At 44.1% G+C, this 16,973-nt stretch overlaps 1 long non-coding RNA gene across 1 annotated transcript; it reads right to left on the bottom strand.

The window, feature by feature from the left end:
* Nucleotides 1–591: 591 nt before the first annotated feature.
* On the bottom strand, nt 592–13,769 carry LOC118242171. The gene is made up of 3 exons (XR_004776614.1): nt 13,631–13,769; nt 10,884–10,942; nt 592–900 (listed from the first exon to the last, which is right to left on the bottom strand). It is a non-coding gene; the product is annotated as an uncharacterized LOC118242171 (long non-coding RNA).
* Between the last annotated feature and the right edge of the window lie 3,204 nt (nt 13,770–16,973).

Below are 16,973 nucleotides of genomic sequence, written 5' to 3'. Positions count from 1 at the left end.
AAAAATAACCCCACATGACTATGTTCCCAGATAATACGTTTACAAAGAGAAGAGTTTTCAGATAAAAAGTAAATTAAAAAAAACAACAACAACAACAACAAAAAGTGATATTGTGAATTAATTGGCATCTTAGAGCTTTTAGATTGTATACTAGAGGTATTTTTTTTCTCACAACTTAAATTAAATTTTGAATTAGGGCCTATAACAAACCAAACAATGATAATGATAAACATTAAAAAAATCTTTTTGAATGTGTTTAATGAATCTTTCTGGAGCCTATACTGCTGTGCTGGCACTATTTTACTGGTCTAGTCCAGAAAATAGATTTCTGACAGCTCACATAGGCCAGAGGATGAGGAGCTCCAAAATACCTTTATTAACAATAATTCATTACAACGTGGCAAAACAGAACTGTTTACAGCAACCCTCAAGTTGAGTCTGGAGCTTTTCCCCATTATTAACTGAGAAATCCACAGCACTCAAAAACTCCTGTCCACACGCCATCAAGTCACATTTATTTATATAGTGCTTTTTACATCACAAATCAGCTTTACAAATGTATGGGCCCACATCACCAATGAGCAAGCCAGAGGCAAATGTGGCAAGGAAAAACTCCCTGGGCAGAATTAAGGAAGAAACCTTGGGAGGACCAAGACTAAGGAAGGAATTAATACTTCTGTGGCAGTCCAGCTAATAAACAGTCCCTGTTTTATTACATTATGTTTAGTCCAAGTATTTCATTACAGATGTGGGAGTCTCAGCTACTCCAGGGGGTCTAGGGTGGGTGAGCTGTATCTGTATATGGTGGATGGATGGATATGTCAGCATCTGTTCATTTAGTGGTGGCACTGAGGACATCCTCTGGCATCATCTTGGATGCTTTATCACAGATGAGCATGTCTAGTGCAGTGTTGGCATTATTTCCACAGTAACATGCAAATAAAACAGAAATATATAGTTAGATCTGTAAGGATGAACAGCACATATCCAGCCTTAAACCTTATCTGGTGAGTTAATTCCAGTTTACATTTAGCTCATTTTATCCAGAGTGACTTACAATTATGACTGAAGCAACTAGGGTTAAGGTCCTTGCTCAGGGGCCAAACTGTAGCAACTTGGTAGTGGTGTGGCTTGAACTGGCAAACATCAGTTCCTTAACCACTGAGCTAACCCAATAAGTAGCAGTGATAGTTCAGAATAGCTAGCAACTAACAATAAGATCATGCTCACATTCATATTCCGAAAATATTAAATTTAAAATGATAACCCACTGAGATGCCCCTGTTTGGTTCAAAGAGCAAAGATTTGTTAACCTGCCCAAACACACCCACTGAGTCACATATAGTAATCTAACACCAGATAGGTGTTCCTTTTTTGGTGGGATAAACCATTCCTGTTTTAATTAGGAAATTATGTCAACACATAACATTCTCTGACTAATTTTTTTTAGTCATGGTTGCTAGTTATCTCATAGTTATCTCATTTGGGCATCATTAACTATAGTCAATGATGGTTGAGTTGGAGCTCATTTTCACTTTTCTATTAAGACACCTTTAATATGGCTGAAACTGATATGGCACAATGGCACCATGTTCAAAATGACCCAGATTCTACTTCATAGTCATACTCCTCATCAAACATATTTCTGTGAACGTTGCTTGCTTAGCAATATTTAATGAATGCTACTTGCTCTGTATGCACGAACCCATCCTGACATGGTGGATGATTGTTGTTCACTAAAGTACACAGGCAGAGAATATGAAAAAGCTTTGGTGTTAGAAAGTGCTTTCGTCACAAAAGAGGGCTTAACAAAGCAATTATGAGAAGCATCAATGTCAGTCACAGCACAGTAAAGGTAATACAGTCTTGCCAGGGTGTCTCCTCATCTTTAAAGGACAAGAATAGGGGCCCTCTACATGCATACACCATGCACACACACACATTCACACACACCATGCTCACACACACATTCACACACACCATGCACACACACACACATTCACACACACCATGCGCACACACACATTCACACACACCATGCACACACACACACATTCACACACACCATGCACAAACACACATTCACACACACCATGCACAAACACACATTCACACACACCATGCACAAACACACATTCACACACACCATGCACAAAAACACATTCACACACACCATGCACACACACACATTCACACACACCATGCACACACACACACATTCACACACACCATGCACAAACACACATTCACACACACCATGCACAAACACACATTCACACACACCATGCACACACACACATTCACACACACCATGCACACACACACATTCACACACACCATGCACCCACACACATTCACAAACACACATTCACACACACCATGCACAAACACACATTCACACACACCATGCACAAACACACATTCACACACACCATGCACAAACACACATTCACACACACCATGCACACACACACATTCACACACACCATGCACCCACACACATTCACAAACACACATTCACACACACCATGCACAAACACACATTCACACACACCATGCACACACACACATTCAAACACACCATGCACACACACACATTCACACACACCATGCACCCACACACATTCACAAACACACATTCACACACACCATGCACAAACACACATTCACACACACCATGCACAAACACACATTCACACACACCATGCACAAACACACATTCACACACACCATGCACACACACACACATTCACACACACCATGCACAAACACACATTCACACACACCATGCACACACACACATTCACACACACCATGCACACACACACATTCACACACACCATGCACACACACACACATTCACACACACCATGCACACACACACACATTCACACACACCATGCACACACACATTCACACACACCATGCACACACACAACATTCACACACACCATGCACACACACACATTCACACACACCATGCACAAACACACATTCACACACACCATGCACAAACACACATTCACACACACCATGCACACACACACATTCACACACACCATGCACACAAACACACATTCACACACACCATACACAAACACACATTCACACACACCATGCACAAACACACATTCACACACACCATGCACACACACACATTCACACACACCATGCACACACACACATTCACACACACCATGCACCCACACACATTCACAAACACACATTCACACACACCATGCACAAACACACATTCACACACACCATGCACAAACACACATTCACACACATCATGCACAAACACACATTCACACACACCATGCACACACACACACATTCACACACACCATGCACAAACACACATCATGCACACACATCATGCACACACATCATGCACACACACACATTCACACACACCATGCACAAACACACATTCACACACACCATGCACACACACACATTCACACACACCATGCACAAACACACATTCACACACACCATGCACACACACACACATTCACACACACCATGCACACACACACACATTCACACACACCATGCACACACACATTCACACACACCATGCACACACACAACATTCACACACACCATGCACACACACACATTCACACACACCATGCACAAACACACATTCACACACACCATGCACACACACACATTCACACACACCATGCACCCACACACATTCACAAACACACATTCACACACACCATGCACAAACACACATTCACACACACCATGCACAAACACACATTCACACACATCATGCACAAACACACATTCACACACACCATGCACACACAGACATTCACACACACCATGCACAAACACACATTCACACACACCATGCACACACACACATTCACACACACCATGCACACACACACATTCACACACACCATGCACACACACACACATTCACACACACCATGCACAAACACACATTCACACACACCATGCACAAACACACATTCACACACACCATGCACACACACACATTCACACACACCATGCACACACACACACATTCACACACACCATGCACACACACACATTCACACACACCATGCACAAACACACATTCACACACACCATGCACACACACACATTCACACACACCATGCACACACACACATTCACACACACCATGCACCCACACACATTCACAAACACACATTCACACACACCATGCACAAACACACATTCACACACACCATGCACAAACACACATTCACACACACCATGCACAAACACACATTCACACACACCATGCACACACACACATTCACACACACCATGCACACACACACACACACATTCACACACACCATGCACAAACACACATTCACACACACCATGCACAAACACACATTCACACACACCATGCACACACACACATTCACACACACCATGCACACACACACATTCACACACACCATGCACCCACACACATTCACAAACACACATTCACACACACCATGCACAAACACACATTCACACACACCATGCACAAACACACATTCACACACACCATGCACAAACACACATTCACACACACCATGCACACACACACACATTCACACACACCATGCACAAACACACATTCACACACACCATGCGCACACACACATTCACACACACCATGCACACACACACATTCACACACACCATGCACTCACACACACATTCACACACACCATGCACAAACACACATTCACACACACCATGCACAAACACACATTCACACACACCATGCACACACACACATTCACACACACCATGCACACACACACACATTCACACACACCATGCACAAACACACATTCACACACACCATGCACAAACACACATTCACACACACCATGCACAAACACACATTCACACACACCATGCACACACACACACATTCACACACACCATGCACACACACACATTCACACACACCATGCACCCACACACATTCACAAACACACATTCACACACACCATGCACAAACACACATTCACACACACCATGCACAAACATACATTCACACACACCATGCACACACACACATTCACACACACCATGCACACACACACATTCACACACACCATGCACCCACACACATTCACAAACACACATTCACACACACCATGCACCCACACACATTCACACACACCATGCACAAACACACATTCACACACACCATGCACAAACACACATTCACACACACCATGCACACACACACATTCACACACACCATGCACACACACACATTCACACACACCATGCACACACACACATTCACATACACCATGCACACACACACACATTCACACACACCATGCACAAACACACATTCACACACACCATGCACAAACACACATTCACACACACCATGCACACACACACATTCACACACACCATGCACACACACACATTCACACACACCATGCAGGAGCTGTGCTCCTCCTGTTAATCTCCATAAAGAGCCTGGATGTCAATGCCATCTCAATCCCTGCACAATACCAAGACCTTGCCGAGGTGTTCAGTCCCACCGAGGCTGCACAGTTTTCTGCTCATCGTAGCTTTGACTGTGCCATCAACCTAAAAGAGCTATGCAGGGAGAATCTGCTCTTCCAGGAGGAGGAGCAAGTCATGGAGCAATACAACCACGAGGGTCTGACCCAGGGTTTTGTCCGCCCCTCCACCTCACCTGCCTCGGCCAGTATCTTCTTTGTTAAGAAGACAGATGTTGGACTGAGGCCATGCATTGACTATAGGGGTCTAAATGCTCTTTTAGTCAAGTACCCATACTTGCTGCCACTAGTACCAGCTGCTCTCATGCAGCTACAGGGAGCGCAGTGCTTTAATAAATTAGAGCTCTGCAATGCCTATAATCTAATAAGGATTGAAGAGGGTGACAAATGGGCTCTGTGCATATGCAACCCTGCAAGGTGGAGGCAGAGACTGAATGGCAAAAACCGCAGATGTGCCACAGCAGTTCCTTAGGTTCACAAACTTCTACTGGCAGTTCATCTGGTCTTTCATCATCTTTGCCAGGCCTCTGACTGATCTGCGGACCTCAAAGGCACGTTCGCCAGCGCCCCTGTACAGCAACCCGACTCAACCCAAGCACTTTGTCATGGAGGTTGATGCCTTGGACGAGGGAGTCAGTTCTGTGCTGTCCCAGCGAGCAGGCAACACCGGTAAGCTTCAGCTAATCGCATACTTCTCCTGTAAATTGAGCCCTGCCAAGTGCAACTGCTGAGTAAGCAACAGAAACCTGCTGGCAATGAATCTTGCCTTCAAAGAATGGAAGTATTGACTCAAGGGAGCATGACACTCCTTTACGATAATCACCGACCACAAGAATCTGGACGGAAAAGCGGCTTAACTCCAGGCAGGCTTGGTGGTCTCTCTTTCTTCCGGTTTGTGTTTCAGATCAAATCTATTTTATTTTAAACCTTGGCAGAATAAATTAATCTAAATAAATTAGATTAATCAAATAAATTAATCTAAATCAGTAAATAAATGTACATTTATTGTGTTTTCAATTTGAAAGGCCTCTATCTTAATCCTAGTGTTAATGCTTATTATAGCATTATCTTGATGAACTGGAAATCTGTGACGGTGGCGGTTCAGAGGAAGCGAGAGGCAAGGTTGGTCCAAAGTGCTCTTTATTTTCCATTGTCAGAATGCGAAGATAACACTACGAATGGTACACACTACCAAGTTTCGGTAGTCCTTGTAGCAACGTGATCGGTGGAAGTGAGTAGTGCGACGGGACACTAATATGCAGCACTCTCTCTCAGGACCTGTGGGTTTAAATAGAGAGAATGAACAAGGAACAGGTGAAGGTGATTATTATTGGGAATGAGGCAGGTATTTAGTGTAATCCCTAGCAGAGGTGGGCGTGTCCCTACTTTTGGCTGCCCGACCAACCGTGAAAGAACGCCCCCCCCCGCTGCGCTCCTCCATGGCCATATTCTTCCCAGTCCACCAGAAGATACTGCAACCCGTTACCCAACCTCTGGGAGTCAAGCAGTCCTCTTACCCTATAAGCCAGTCCCCTGTCCATGTCTATAGGTGGGGGCGGGGTAACTGAGTGACCAGAGTCTTCTTTGAGGGGACCTTCTGCCACAGGCTTTAGGGCGGATACATGGAAGCTCCTGGACGCCCTGCTATTGCCGGGCACGACTACCCAATAGGCGACTTCGTTGTTCCGCTTGGTGATGGTGTAAGGACCTTCATACCTAGTTGCCAGTTTGCCCGTGGAACCTGCGCAACTGTCCTTTGTCGCCACCCACATGCTTTGTCCTGGAGCATACAAGGGGGTCTTTCCATGTCTCCTGTCAGCTTTCTTCTTGTATGCCGCGATTGCTCTGCTTAGCTTCTGATGCGTCTCCTCCCATACTTGTTCACTGCGCCGAAACCCATCCTCTACCACTGGTTGGTCAGACACAGGGGTGTTTCAGGGGTAGAGCAGTGGCTGGTATCCTAAAACGCACTCAAATAGTGTCAACCCAGTCCCTGTGTGATGCAGCGAATTCTGCGCATACACAGCCCAGGAAAGGTAAGTGCTCCAGGTTTCGGGGTGTCTGACAGTAATGTCGCAAGAACTTACCTAATTCCTGATTTGCCCTCTCTACCTGACCATTAGCTTGGGGGTGGTAGCCAGAAGTCAGGCTGACTAATGTCGAGTTTCCCAAGTAGTTCCTTCCATACTCTCGACACGAATTGCGGTTCTCTGTCTGAAACAAGGTCCACTGGTAAACCGAATTGTCTGAAGATGTGACAGAAGAGTAGGTCAGCGGTCTCCAGGGCCGTAGGCAGTCCTGTTAAGGGAATAAACCGGACCATTTTAGAGAACCGATCAACAATCACTAGGACGACCGTGTTACCCTCAGAGGCAGGTAAGTCCATGGCGATGTGTGACCACAGGCACACAGAAGTAGGCAACAGAAGCAGCTTATCTGCAGGTGGTGTGCGGGGTGTCTTACTGTGTGCGTAGTCCGAGCATGAAGCCACATAGCTCACATAGTTTATGGCTGGCCACCAATGTCATGTGCCTAACAGTTGGGCTGTGCAGGTAGACACCCAGATGTCCCGTACCTAATGAAGTGTGTACCCATGTGATAAGTGCACGACAATGTTTAGGGGGCACCACGATTGGGTGGACAGTGCAGATGAGGATTGGCCACCACTATTTGCTGGTCAAAATCCCAACTCACAGACCCCAGGAAACAACAGGGAGAAAGAACCGGTTCCAAACTGGTCAACTGAGCCTCTGTATGATGTTGTTGGGAGCGCATGTCAGCCCTTACGTTTTTCTCCCGTGGTCTGTACTTGACTTGAAAAACGAACCTAGAGAAGAATAGCCACCACCTTGCTTGCCTGGCATTCAGACATTTGGTCGTCTGGAGGTACTCCAGGTTCTTGTGATCAGTGATCACCGTGAAGGGGTGTTGCGATCCCTTTATACAATGCCTCCATTCTTCAAAATTTCATCACTCAGACTCCGTAATTTCAGACTCAGTTTGTGTGAAAAGTAGACTAGGGGCCTCAGTCTCTCTACCTTTCCTGTGTATTGTGAGAGCACTGCGCCTACTCCCACATCTGATGTGTCCACCTTTTTATTGGGTCCGGTTGTTATAGCACTGGGGTGGTAGAGAAGGCGGCCTTGAGCCTCTTGAATGAGCTCTCTGCTTCAGGACTCCATTTCACCCTTCATGCTTGTCCCCTTAGTAGTTCAGTGAAGGGTTTAGCCAGCATGCTGAAGGACTTAATAAATATCCTGTAAAAATTAGTGAATCCAAGGAACCGCTGTAACTCCTTACGAGTCTGCGGTCTTGGCCAGGCCATCACGGCCTCCACTTTGCCAGCTTGCATACACACGCTGCCCTCCTGAATGACATAACCTAAGAAGGTTACCTCTCTGCAGTGGAATTCACACTTCTCTGCCTTACAGTAGAGGGAGTTCTGCAATAGGGTACAACGGTCCTTACATCTTGCACATGTTGGTCCCAGGAGGAGGAATAGATGTCATCGATATAAGCAATGATTTACCCAAGAACTCCCTTAAGACCTTGTTGATATACTCTTGGAAGATAGTGGGAGCAATGGCCAGGCCATACGGCAGTACTAAATATTTGTAATGCCCTGATGATATGCTGAAGGGAGTTTTCCACTCATCACCCTCTCTAATCCTTATGAGGTTATATTCATTGCGTAGGTCTAATTTGGTGAAACACCTGGCTCACCTTAACTGTTCAAGCACCGCTGGGACCAAGGGCAGGGGATAGTGGTACTGTACAAGCAGCTGGTTAAGCCCTCTGTAGTCCACACATGGTCTTAAACCACCGTCCTTTTTTTTTTTTTTACAAAAAACACACTAGCAGAGGCCGGTGACCTAGAGGGATGGATGTACCCTTGCCTTGTCTGAAGGCCTGCATCAGATCTCGATACTCCTCAGGATTGGAGAAGTGTTTCTCAACCCCAGGACTCCCTACAGATGTCGCTTGGAACGGGATTACCCAGGCGGTCAAACATCTTTGGTCGCAGGAGGGTGCCGACTTAAGGACGAGGTTCTTGTTCCAAAGTAGATGAGGGTTGTGAGTACGCAATCATGTTAGACTTAGTGTGATGGGGTAAGAGAGAGAAGAAAGGAGGTAGAAAACGATATGTTCAACATGCTCCCCGTTAGTTTCAAGGACAATGCGAGGAGTGGCATGTGTGATGCAACCTGATCCTACTGGTCCTCCATCGAGCGCTTGCACGCTTAAAGGGGAAGGCGGGGCGATGGATTTTATTCCCAACTTCTTCGCGAAACCCCGGTCCATAACATTGCCTGCTGCGCCAGCGATTAGCAGGGATGCAGCAAGCCGACGACCCTGGCGGAATACTTTCACCGGTAATTTAAACATGGAAAGAGTCGAGAAGGAACTCACCGAATGGTTGTGTCTCCTCTGATTCTTGGGCTTGTTCCTTGCCCCTGCCATGCCTAATTGCATCGGCTCCTCTGGAGCTTCCGTCTGCCCAGTCACCGGAGGTCCCTCTCGCTGAGGCAACCCTCGGTAGCGTCGTCGCTCCTGCAGGAGGTGGTCATATGTAATGGCGAGGCAAATGACTTCATTCAGTGAGGTAGCCTCCTGTATGCATGCTAACTCTGCTTTTAAGTCTGCCCTCAGCCCATTTATGAAAATGTCCACCAAGGCAGGCTCGTTCCATTAAGTACCCACAGCAAGTGTCCGGAACTCCATAGAGTAGTCCGCTGTGGTCCTGTATCCCTGGCTTAATCGCAGACCGCAGAGTCTCCCCTGACGTGGATGGTAAAATATCACTTTCAATTCTTGAATGAAACCATGGTAGTCATTCATCAATGGGGACAAATTGGCCATGGGTGTGGCTCCCCAGGTGCGTGCCTTCCTGGTTAACCTGGAGATGACAAAAGATACTCTGGCATGGTCTGGCAAACAGGGTTGATATCCCAAAAAAAGTTTGCATTGCACCACAACGCCTTCACAGCTTTCTGGGTCTCTTCTGTACGCCTTGGGGGAAGCAATCAGACATCTTAACCCTTCCGGTACAGGTGGGGTAACGGCAGGGGTTGCTCGCTGTTCGGGACTCATGGCCAGGCGGTTCACACACTGCCTGAGATTCTGAACTAGTGAGCAGATCTCCCTAATCTCCTGCTTCTGCTGCTCCAGTGTCACAACCTGGATAGAAAGCAGTTGGGCCCAATCAGTGCTGCTTGCTTCCAGGTGGCTGCACATTCTGTGATGGTGGTGGTTCAGAGGAAGCGAGAGGCAAGGTTTCTCCAAAGTGCTGTTTATATTTCATTGTCAGAACATGAAGATAACACTACGAATGGTACTCACTACTATGTGGGAGCGAGTAGTCCGACGAGCCACTAATGTGCAGCGCTTTCTCTCGGGACCTGTGGGTTTAAATAGAGAGAATGAACAAGGAACAGGTGAAGGTGATTAATAGGCAGGAGACTGGGAACGAGGCAGGTATTTAGTGTGATGCCTAGCAGGAGTGGGTGTGTCCCTTCCTCTGGCTACCTGGCCAACTGTGACAAAATCAAGGAGGACTACTAACTTTGCTCAGTAGAAAAACTTACTTATAGATTGCACATCAATGGAACACATTTCAACTTCAATAAAGAACAAATCCATGGAATTTAGCTCAACATGGTCAACATTCATTAACTTCCTATGAAAGTAATAGCCCAAACTCAACTTGATTTGTTGGTTGTGTGTCCCATTTTGTCAATTATGGAAGATCAAACAAAATAAATCCCAGATAAAGGCAAAGCTGTGAGGTAAAATAAAGACATTGACGCTGGCATTTCATATTTAACATTGTATTCAGAACTCTCTAATGGTTTAAAGCATTTTATGTGCTACTGTTAATTACACATGAACTACATTAAGATTCTGTGAAATGGCTTGTACGGTTTTGAAGAAATCATGCCTTGTGGTGTGTCACTTGTGTAGACACACAGGAAGTTTCACGTCTGTTGACCTCATGCTCTATAGAGCTGTGCTCTGTTTTTTACTGTGTATAAATGACTCAGTATGCAATGACAGGTCTATTCTTGGCTCTGAACAGTGTGTGCAAGACACTTGAATCCTTTCTGCAGAAAACTTGCTATAAAGCACAAAGGACTAATTGAGGGTCCGGTGCTTTATTTTCATCTGGACTTGGTGTTGATGGTGGTGTGTCTCCCTCAAGAGAAATTGTCTTCAGTAATATCATCCAATAACATATTCAGGAGAAGGACAGACTGAGACCCTAACCAGCATATAAGGGGATAAAAATGTGTGTGAGAGAAAAAAATATCAAGACCACAACACCAACAGGACTGTGTGAGAGAAATATCAAGATCACAACTACTGTCACTGTGTGACAGAGTTAGTAAGTTTATGTGATGCAAATAATTTCTATTATTTTCTATTTTCTATTTTTCACTTGCAGGTACGAATTGAACCATTTTATGCTCCTGAGAGTCCAACCGACTTCTCAAGTATGTCTATGAGAACCTTAAGGTCTACGGTATCAAAAGCTGCACTGAGATCGAGCAGTGGTGATACTTCCCAGAGTCTGCATTTAAACAAATGCCATTAATTACCATAATTAGAGCAATCATCAGTACTATGAATAGGCTAATATCCTAATAGAAATGTGTCTAGATTTGCTATTTGAGGATAAAAAATGGAACGATGCTTGAAAGTGATGTTCTCAATGAACAGTAGATTTGAAATGGGTCTGTAATTACTTAACAGTTGGTTTCAGATTTTTGTTTTTTAATAAAGGCTTCAACACTGCAGAGTTTAGTGACCTAGGTAAAATACCTGATAAGAGTGGAATGTTTCCTATCTGAAGTATACTGGCTGCTATTGAGTGAAACACATTCTTTAAGAAGCTAGTCGGTAAGACATCAAGACTGCAAATATATGATTTAAGGTAATTCACTGGATCAGTTAAAAGTTCACTGTTAATAGCACTAAACAGTCATTTTCATGATAAGGTTACATGGTGACAGACAGGTCACAGGGTGGATAACAACTAATGGCTTGTTTGATATTGAGAATTTTAGTGCCAAAAAAGAATGCTAAATCTTTACATTGTTCAGTTGATACTAATTCAGAGGTCATTTGTGATCACAAGTTTGTTAATTTCTCAACCAAAGCGGATTTTGCTGTTGTTAATGTTATTGTTGGTAATGCTACGGAAAAAGGATTGTCTTGCTTTGCATATTACTGTATTGCACTCATGCAGCCTATCTCTGAAGATTACTTTGCGAATCTAAAGTTTTGTCTTTCGCCACCCGCATTCAGCATTCCTGCATTCTCTCTTGTGAATTTGAACTGTGGTAACATTTCTCCATGGTGATTCCTGTTGGGATGAAATTGTTTTAGCTTTAACTAGTGCAATCTCATCCATAACACTAGCACCTTTTAGTTGAAGCTATCCAGCAGAGAATCAACACTTCTTGATGCGTTGTATGGTGCTGTGCACATTTTGCTCATGAAAAATATAGCTGTGCTGTTATTTATAAACATCTAATACTGATGCATCTGAGCTTTAAAAATGTCTAATGAGGCCCACATTTTATAGAACACTTATCATTACTTATCAAAGTAATGATCTGGAAAAAGCTACATCCCTAACAGAGGCTGAAATGTTGAGACATGTATGTCCTTGGAACTGTCAGTATGTTAAAATCACCAGCAATTACAAAATGGTCAAATTAGTGGAAATAAAAGATAACTAGTCTGCAAATTCATCAGTAAAATCTGCATTGTATTTTGGAAGCCTCTAGACAATTCAAGTAATATTATAAGGCACCCCTTTTAGAACTGCACAGAGATACTCAAAGGATGTAAAGTAACTAAATGATAACTGCTTGTACTGAAAGGAACCATTAAGTGAAGTGTCATAGTGCTCCAGACACCCTGCCCAAGGGACATGCCCACTGCCCCCCCCCCCCCATACACACCTCACTCAGATTCACCTGATTATTAATCACAAGCACCTGTGACTTGTTTCACTCATTTTACTCATTTACTCACTCCCCTATTTAAGCCCACAGGTACTCTCCCCCATTGCTGCGCAATACCTGCCTGTGCTGCGTCTAAGATGATGTGCCGAGTTTGTTGCAGCTCTTCTGCATCTCCACTCTTCAAGTATTACCAGCGGTGTGTCTTACTTTTGTTTTTTTTTAATGCTTTTAAGCCAGCTCAAAACTGTGCTCTTTCGTTATCTTTATCATTATGGCGAAAGAAGAGCATCCTTTTTCTTGCACTCACGTCTCCCTCCCTCTGACCCTGCATCACGCAGAACAGTTGCACTTCCACTTTTCGTCTGGGCCAAGAGACATTTATAAAGTTGAAGTCTGGCGATGCTGATTCAATTAAAGTGGTTGTGGCACTACATTCATTTAACCATTTTCCAGTTAAAAGCATAAAGTCAAGCCCATGGAGCTATAATAAAATCATTAATTAAGTGATTAAATGAGATGTGTTTGTGAGAGAACTAATATTAAGGAGAACTAACTTAGTAATGCTTTCTTTGTTCCAAGAGCGGTGGCTCACACATCTTACGTACTGCAGGTTGTACACATTTATTTATATACATGTACGGGCATGTACTCCCTGCTTTTACAGTTTCTGATAAGCACAGGAATGGGAAAGATTACAGGCATGCTGCATCCGAGCTGCTTTTGAAAAAATGCACTGCCGATGTCATCACTGTAGCAGCAGGGAAGCATATCAATGTACTATTTACGAAGGGAATGTCTTCTTCCAGTACAGTGGATAATGGTGAGTGGGGCTCCTGTTGGCAATGTGTTTGAGAGTGAAGCTGCTGTTCTGGTGCTTGAGGATCTTGTCTCTTTTTTGAGCTACAGGTAGTGGAGGAGTTTGATGTTTTTTAAGGGAAAGAAGTATAGATTAGGTAGTAGATAGGAGAAGAAGCTGGGCTGATTTTACGCTGTACTTGAGGGCTGACAGGAAAAGTGACAGCCTCTTCCCAGCCAATACCAGCTTCTCCACTGTTGCTGGGAGGTTCAGGTTGCCTGAGGGGTATTGGAGATTGAGGACACTTTAGAGTCCTAACTGGGTTGTGGTGTCTGGAAGCTGATAAGCTCGGTCATCATCATGGCTCCTGTCAAAGGTCTGTAGCTTCATCAAGGCGCCCATGGTCGGGGGAAGATATTGTGGTGCTGGAACAATAATATCTGCTGATGCAAGGGAGTCCTTGGGTGTTTGTGCGATGCCACTAATGGGGGTGGATAAATAGCACACTGAGAAAATTAAGTTCTCTGTCAGAGTTTTGCCACCCCTCCTGTTTGTGTGCAGTTCATCTTGCTTAAAAAAATTCTCTCTACCCAAAAAAACTGGTTAGAACTGTCTATAAAATTCAGGCTCTTTGACATACAGCTTTTGTGTAGCAAAGTGTTTAATCCACCTAGCCTTGAAAATATGTTTGTTCTCCATGCAGGCAGAGGACCACTGATATACGCTTGAACATTGAACTTGCTAATGGTGTTCAAGAGGTTATTAAAGTTCCTTTTTAAAACTTGGACTCTTGCTTCTTCATGTCAATCTTGCTGACATGCACAATATTTCACTTCACCGCTGCTTAGTCAGCCAGTATCGTCAGCACAGCTGCACGCTGCATTACTGAGTCAGTGGTCTATGGCCTGGACTCCTACACTCTGATACTCCACATGCAGCATAGGCATGACAGCTCTGAAATTCAGATAACAAGTTCCGGAAACTCATTCCCAGAATTGTCATTTTGTAACAATTTTCTGATCTGTTTCTTTTGGTATCCAACATTATCTGCCACATTAATATTAAAAAAATATGTAAATCTCAAAAAATTACCATGTTTGGCTTCATAGTTCTTCTGACTTATCTGTAAATAACAAGCTCAGACACTGTAGCTTGAAAAATGATCATAGCCTGGGCATAACTTTGGACAACCAGTTGTCATTCTCAACTCATGTTTCAAATCTGACCCGTTCTTGCAAATTTCTCTTTTGTAATATACAAAGGATTCAGCCCCTTTTCTCATAGGAACCTGCCCAGCTATTTGTGCAGTCACTTGTAATCTCAAAGCTAGACTACTGCAACTCGTTACTTGCTGGTCTTCCTCTACGAGCCATCAGACTTCTACAACTTGTCCATAATGCCGCAGCACAACTTTGACAGCAGTCAAAGCCTGATCCTGAATACTTTGATCCTCAAGTACGGCTTGGCTTGAAATACCATGCTTCAAGCGTCCTGGAAGATGAGCTTCGAGACTATTCTCTGTCCTGGCTCCTAGATGGTGAAATAAACTTCCGCTTGCTGTCCAGACAGCAGAGTCCCTTGCAGTCTTTAAATGCGGACTGAAGACCCATTTATTCGTGGAATATTTTATATGACCACGAACCCTTTTCCTATGTTGAGTAACTGAAACGCTAGTCCTTATTGTAGGGTATTGTTTATTGCACTTGTCACGGGATGTTCCCCCCACAAGTCACGTGGTATGGCCTGCCGTGTGCAAGGGGGTTCACCCTTATATGTAGCCACACCCCCGTGATGGCACACATCTGCACGGGGTTTAACGTTGAGTGTTTGTCTATTTAAACCCCGTCAGTGAATGAAGTACAAACGTAAAAACGCCACCGTCTCCGTTAGTGTTTCAATTGTTTGTATATTCATGTTCACCATTGCCCCTATGTGTGAGTGCCTCTGTTGTCATTCGTGTTTTATGTCATTAAATGTTTCACTACGTCAAGGGAGTCTGTGCGTCCTGCTCCGCGCCCTGCGGCACTCAGGGCACAGTCACAGCACTGATGTTGACTGCTCCTTTGTTGACTATCAAACTCTAGTACTTATTGTTTATTGCACTGATTATTTGAGATAGAGCTTATGTATTTTGCACTTCTAGGCATCAGATTTGATCCCTGTATATCAACAGCATTCTAGTTCTAGTTCATTGGTATCTTGGACTCCAACCTATTGTACTGGCTAGGATGTAGTCTATCAGTAAATGACAGCATTTTGTAAGTCGCTCTGGATAAGAGCATCTGCCAAATACTGTAAATGTAAATGTAAATGTAAAGATTTCTGAAAATAAAGAAACTAGAGAAAAAAGTAAAGCTAAGAAAAGAAGCATCTGAAGCCCATAAGAAGGGGATGTAAGAAGGGAAGTCTTGCTTTTAGACACCAAAAAGCAAATCCTCACAGTCCACTCTTAAAGAGTTAAAGAATTGATATGTGAAGTCAGTATCTTTTGCTAAGGTGTGCGTGTAGTTTTTTAGATGTAGACAGCTGGAGGGACAGAGTGTAGGGTGCTTTCTCTTCCACCTGCATGAAGTCTTCTACAGATGATGAGAAAAGGAACCACATGTATAAGATGGATTAATCAGTATTCCTGTGATTTAAAAAAAAAAATATTGGGTAAGGTTG

Source organism: Electrophorus electricus, chromosome 10, assembly GCF_013358815.1.
Source record: "Electrophorus electricus isolate fEleEle1 chromosome 10, fEleEle1.pri, whole genome shotgun sequence".
Lineage (NCBI taxonomy): Eukaryota > Metazoa > Chordata > Actinopteri > Gymnotiformes > Gymnotidae > Electrophorus > Electrophorus electricus.
The sequence above is the reverse complement of the archived record's forward strand: the minus strand, read 5'-3'. Positions and strand labels throughout refer to the sequence as shown.